The 6,423-nt window shown below is 35.9% G+C and overlaps 1 pseudogene; it reads right to left on the bottom strand.

The window, feature by feature from the left end:
* The window catches only part of LOC110314455, an 11,455-nt pseudogene extending 6,665 nt beyond the window's left edge, over positions 1-4,790 (bottom strand).
* Positions 4,791-6,423: the final 1,633 nt, after the last annotated feature.

Below are 6,423 nucleotides of genomic sequence, written 5' to 3'. Positions count from 1 at the left end.
GTGTAGCCCTGGCTGTCCTGGAACTCACTTTGTAGACCAGGCTGGCCTTGAACTCAGAAATCTGCCTGCCTCTGCCTCCCAAGTGCTGGGATTAAAGACATGTGCTACCACGCCTGGCCAGGTATTAATAATTCTTTTTAGCTTAATTTGTATAGCTCACAGCTCTAACACTTAGGGCACAGCTTTGAATGTCATTTAGATAAGTGTATTTATACAAGAAAAAAAAAATCCCTCTGTTGTAGCGGCATAATGTATTTGTGTTCAGAAACTTGTCTTTTAGTCACATAGGATCAGCAGGCAATATAGTCAATCTTACATGTTACTTCAATCAATAAAATGCTGGATGTCAAGGAGGCTATCTTATATAGTCTCTTTTACTACATACCTCTGTGGGAAGTTTACTAGTTGGTATTCATTGGGGATAATTTGTGATAATCCCTAACAAAAGGTACCTATCAGACATTCATTTGCTTAATCAACTACATTCTTTACAATATTTGAATGAATAGCCAGGATTCTGACAGTTAGGGGTGTTAGTGATTAAAGTTGAAGACACAAAAATAAAGATCTTCTAAAAAGTCTTGATAGAATCATTATCATAGATGACAGTAAGTGAATGGTGGGCAGGGGCAAGAGGAAGTCAAGATGTATCAACAAGGTGTACAATGCTTGATAACCAAGTTCAGTAACTGTTTGGATTAATTATTATAGGAATTAAGATGTGAGGGTGTAGGGCTTGAGGGATGACTTAGCAGTTAAAAGCATGTACTATTGCAGAAGATTGGAATTTGGTTCCAGCACCCACACTGAATTGATCATAATTGTCTGTGCCTCCAGCTGTAGGAAATCTGATAAACTCTTTGGAACTCTGTGAGTACCTGTACACACATGTACACATTCCAACACATAATTTAAGACAATGTGAGAGGCTGGAGAGATGACTCAGTGGTTAAGAGCACTTACTGTTCTTACAGAGGGCCTAGATTCAGTTTCTAGCACCCATATGGTGGCTCACAACCATCTGTAACTCTAGTTCCAGGGTATCTAACACCTTCTAGCCTCCATGGGTCCCTGTATGCATGTGGTATAAATTCACAAAGGCTCATATACATACATATATGCACATGTGTGTGTGTATATATATATATATATATATATATATATATATATATATATATATATATATAAAAGTAAATATTTTTTTAAATTGCAGGAATATGATGAGTTGTTTGACCTGTCTGTATAGCAGGCAAAATAATGATAGTATCTATGTGCTAATGAGAATGTGATAACCTGCCATACAGTGCTTATCACAATGCTTCATAACACATAGTATTTAGGATACCAATACTATTATTATTGCTTTACAAGAACAAAAGGTGTGGAGGAGAGATTGAAGAAACTCAAGGAGAAGTTTGACTCAAGAATTTGACCCTGCAGTCTCAAGTCTCTGTTCACTGACATTGGATCCCTTTCCCCCACTACTGGAACTGCCTGCTTGGGCATCAAGTGGGAGAGGATGTGCCTAGAGCTGCTAAAACTAGATGCTCCAGGGTGAGATGGTACTCAAGGGGGCTCCCCTTCTCTGAGGAAAAGGGGAGGGGCAATGGGGGAGAGATTTGAAAGGGTAAGGACTGGGAACAAAGAAGTGGGGGCTGTGATTGGGATGTAAAGTGAATAAAAATAAATAAAACTAATTAAAAAATAAATTGGCCCTGGGTAGAGATGGATCCAAAACAATCCAAAAATTTCATCTACATATAGAATATGACTAGTGCAGCTGTCACACTCAAAAGGTAATGTGCTTTTCTTAGAGGGTCTTTGGTGTACTCCTTACCAAAGAACTACTAGACTCCAGCAGTTCCTCTAGCAGCTAGAGGACTCTTTGATTTGCACTGAATGAAGTGTTAATGCCATGTAACATATTTCATCCACTTTTGCTGCCATTATCTATAGGTATCTTTACATATTTGATAAAATTGCATGAATTAGAATCACTGTAGAAAAGCTATTTCTTTAAAACTTCAATTCACTTTATCAAATGTTGCTCTCTAATTTAATGTATGTGCAAATGATGGTAAATTTCTGAAACTGGTTTTTTAAATGACTTACAGAAATTTGAGTGCAGTTGTTTTGTTCTACTTCATTGTTTTCTACTAGGTAAAATTTGCCCTGTTATTACTGCTCCTAAAGCAGACGAGCATCCTTTGTTTAAGCATGTTTCATTTCTCATGGGGATCTGCATCATTGCTTTCATAAGTGCAGGTTTGGTACTTGCATGCTTTCCTCCTATTTTATTTATGAACCCACACTTTGCATACTATTTCAAATACTTCCTTCATTCCTATATGAAAAATTATATAACTCTATCTCCGCTGATGCAGTGAGTCAGAGGAAAGGGTCACTTGACCTTTTGTAAAGTCTGTTTAGTGCACACAAAGCTACTTTTCTAAACATAAAAGAGGCTCTGGACCAATTAAATATTTTAAAGGATTTATTCTTATTTAGCTTCATAACTTTTGTTCCTTCTATTTTCAGATAATTATCAGGTATCTTAATTGGAAAAACAATAACAAAAGGTTAAGAAACACCAAGTTCATTTGAAATAAACATTGATCTAGTTAAATACAAATGATCACTAAACACCTGTAAGGAAAGCAAGAGTTCAGCGGAATAAATTTAGAATACCTTAGAACTAAGACATCATTTGAAATGCAATCAAACTAGCACTCGCAAATTAATGCTTCAAATTTCCTTGGCTTAATTCTTGTTTCTCCCTTTGTTTTTAATGATGCAAACACTTTTACTATAAAGTGATAAAATTTTTAACTGTAGAAAAATTTTTATTGTAAATGCTATCCATCAACCTAACATTTTTCCAACAAGAACCCATATACTCTAATATTATATAATGACAAAAAGCATTAGAACACTAAGCATGATGCTTCATGCCTATAGTCTCAGTACTGTAGGCTGGGGCAGGAAGATTGTTCTAAGTTTGAGGCTGGCCTAATAGGCTACAGGGTTTATATTTGTCTTGAGAATAAAAAAGGGAAAGAAAGAAAAGAAAATGGAGGGAAAAAGAAAAGAAAGAAAGACTAAAGAAAGGAAAATCAAAGAAAACAGGCTGGGGTTTGGGCAGTGTTGGCATGTCTACTGTTGCATGAACTCTTTCCAGGGAGATGTAAAGGAATACCTACTGATTTCAGATGAAACACTAATAGTAACCCAAACTAACGGTTCTATCCATGTACACTTTGACAAACCAGTGGATTTATTGGGCTTACTCACAGAAACTTGGATGTCCTAGTTTGCTTTCTGTTAATGTGATAAACACCATGACAAAATCAACTTATACCTTAGAGTCTATTATGCAAAATAGGAACTCAAAGCAAGAACCTGGAAGTAGGAACTAAAGCAGACTCCAAGAAGGAACAAGGATTACTGGTTACTCTCAATTTCTTGCTGAGCCTGCTTTCTTATACAGCCCAGATTTGATTAAGTATAGTGTGGGTTGAGCCTTCCCACATCAACTATCAAACAAGAAAATGTCCCCCACTCATGTCTGCAGACCAATCTGATAGAAGCAATCCTTCAATTGAGGCTCCCTCTTCACAAATGACTGTAGTTTGTGCTAAGTTGACAAAAATTAATAACTAGCATACAGGAAATGGATTATTTGCAAGAACATAAGTCATTGCAAAACAACTGTACTCCTGAAACTTCTTACCCCTGTATGGGTGACTTCCCCATAGCTTCATAGATGGAGTCCTAACATCAGTTATCCATCCACACTGTATATACTCTATCAATTCCCAATACCATGGACACCATGTGCATCTGGGACAGAATTGCACATTACTTGGGGAAGTATGTAGGAAGAAGTAACTATGAACCTCATGTGAGAACTTTTACACACTATAAAATTCTTTAAGCTCCAGTTTCTTAATCTATAAAATGTTAATAAATATACCTCCTCTGGAAGCCTACAACTCTGACTATGGATAAAAGAAACTGGTTATAAGAAAACTTTATAGCTTAAAAGATACTTTGAAATGTAACAGATTAAAATTATTCTAATTAACCTATGAATTCAAAAAACTATTGGGCTTTGAGGCCACAAAGAAAGGAATATATTCTCCATTCTCCTGGAGTTTGCCATAACTTAAAAAGGTATGTTTAACTACATAAAATTAAACATGCAAAACAGCATACAATTCGACAAAGTATATCATAGACTGATTGCTAAAAGAACAGTGGGGAGCTAGTGGAAGGGAAATACAATATTTTATGTAAAATATAATTTTGAATTGGTTTGGATCCAAATACAACTACTCAGACAATTAAATTTCTGATGTCCACAAAGAGGGGATATGAATTAAACTTGATTCTCTTCACAGTTTTAAAAGTAGTTTCTGTGTGTTTTGCAAATTGTATCTTGGATGTTCTAAATTTCTGGGCTACTATCCACTTATCAGTGAGTGCATATCAAGTGTGTTCTTTTGTGATTGGGTTACCTCACTCAGGATAATATCCTCCAGATCCATTCATTTGCCTAAAAATTTCATAAATTCATTGTTTTTAATAGCTGAGTAGTACTCCATTGTGTAAATGTACTACATTTTCTGTTTCCATTTCTCTGTTGAGGGACATCTGGGTTCTTTCCAGCTTCTGGCTATTGTAAATAAGGCTGCTATGAACATAGTGGAACATGTTATTAGTTTTCCTTAGGGCCATAATGTCCATTATATATTCATCAATTGACTATTATTTCATTCTTACCTGTTCATAGTTTACATCTACGTTCATTTAATTAGTACTTATTGAATTCATATTATGTACCAGCTATAGATCTGGGTGCTAGGTTCTGTGATCCCTTGGAATGCTTAATTATGGTTCTTTGTTTAGGTCCATACAATATTAATACTGGCAAATATCTTAGTGTTTCTCTAGATCAACTTTGTCAGTATTATGCCAGGAAAATTAAATGGTGGTTAAAGAGACGATAATAGCATCTTCCCAAGTTCTCCCAGATAATAGATGTTGAAATTATGACTAGACTCTATCCTAGGTTTCTCCTACCAGGTTCCTATATTTCCCATTATCCTAGATCATAGTAATTTATTTTACTGAGCATATATATATATATATATATATATATATATATATATATATATATAAAATCTTTAAAGCAATGATGCTCAAAGCTAAACAACAACAATTCATGGGAAAAAAGGGACCATGATTTGAAAAAGAGCAAGAGGAGAAATGGGGGGATTGGTGAAAGGAAATGAAAGAGGGAAATGTTGTAATTATATCACAACCTCAAATATAAAATGAATAATTTATAAAATGATTATGCAGGTCTCATTTAGACAGCCATATTCTTGAGATGTCATGGGTACAGTTTCCCTGCCATGCCAAAGATACTATCTTCACACATACATATAATCTTTCTGCACCTCTTTTGAAATAATCCCTGAGCCTTATGTATAGGGGAATTTTGATATATCCAATGGAGATGGACACCACATAGTTTTTCTGAGTATTTTAACTAGTTGTGGCTTTCTGTCTCGTCTCTGCTGCAAAAATGAATCCTTTTTGGTGAAGGTTGAGAGCTAAACTTAGCTGTGATTATAAGGTGAGTATTTAAAATGAACGTAGACATTATATTGGCTTAGGGAAGTGGCAGTAGAAGATTTAACTCTAGGTTCTATGGCTTCCCAACCTGATGTTAAAGTGCATGGTATGGGTTACCTCCTATTAATTGGGCCTTATCTATATGAAACAACTGGTTGTTACCACCAAGATATAAGTGCTGTACAATTCTATTAAATAAAACATTTATTGACTAGAGTTGTAGCTTACTGATAGGACACCTGGATATCAAAACATCTGAGCTGATCATTTTTATGGTCCATAGGTATCACAACTAGTACTCTGAAAGCTAGTACTTAGGGTAGAGCTTCTACACCATACCTAGGTGGATTGCTTTAAGTCCTGTGTAACAAGGCAACAACAAAAGCTGTATTAGGGTTCTCTAGGGTCACAGAATTTATCAATAGTCTCTATATAGTAAAAGAATTTGTTGCGTTGACTTACAGTCTACAGTCCAACTCCCCAACAATGGTCAGATGTGAATGGGAAGTCCAAGGATCTAGTAGTTGCTCAGTCCCACAAGGCTAGTTGTTTTAGCTGGTCTTTTGTAGGAGTTAGATTCCAACAGATGTGCTGACAAGTAAATGCAAGCAGAAGAGCGGATCTTACTTCTTCCAATGTAGGTCTCCAGCAGAAGGCATGGCCCATATTAAAGGTGTGTACCACCAAGCCTGGATCTGGGACTTGTGTTGTCCCAGGCTGACCCTGAACTCAGAGCTCTCCTTGTCTTAGTTTCCTGTGATTAAAGGCATTCATTACTTTGCC

The sequence above is a fragment of the Mus pahari genome, chromosome X, assembly GCF_900095145.1.
Source record: "Mus pahari chromosome X, PAHARI_EIJ_v1.1, whole genome shotgun sequence".
Taxonomy (NCBI): Eukaryota; Metazoa; Chordata; class Mammalia; order Rodentia; family Muridae; genus Mus; species Mus pahari.
This window is presented reverse-complemented; position numbering and strand designations above follow the sequence as displayed.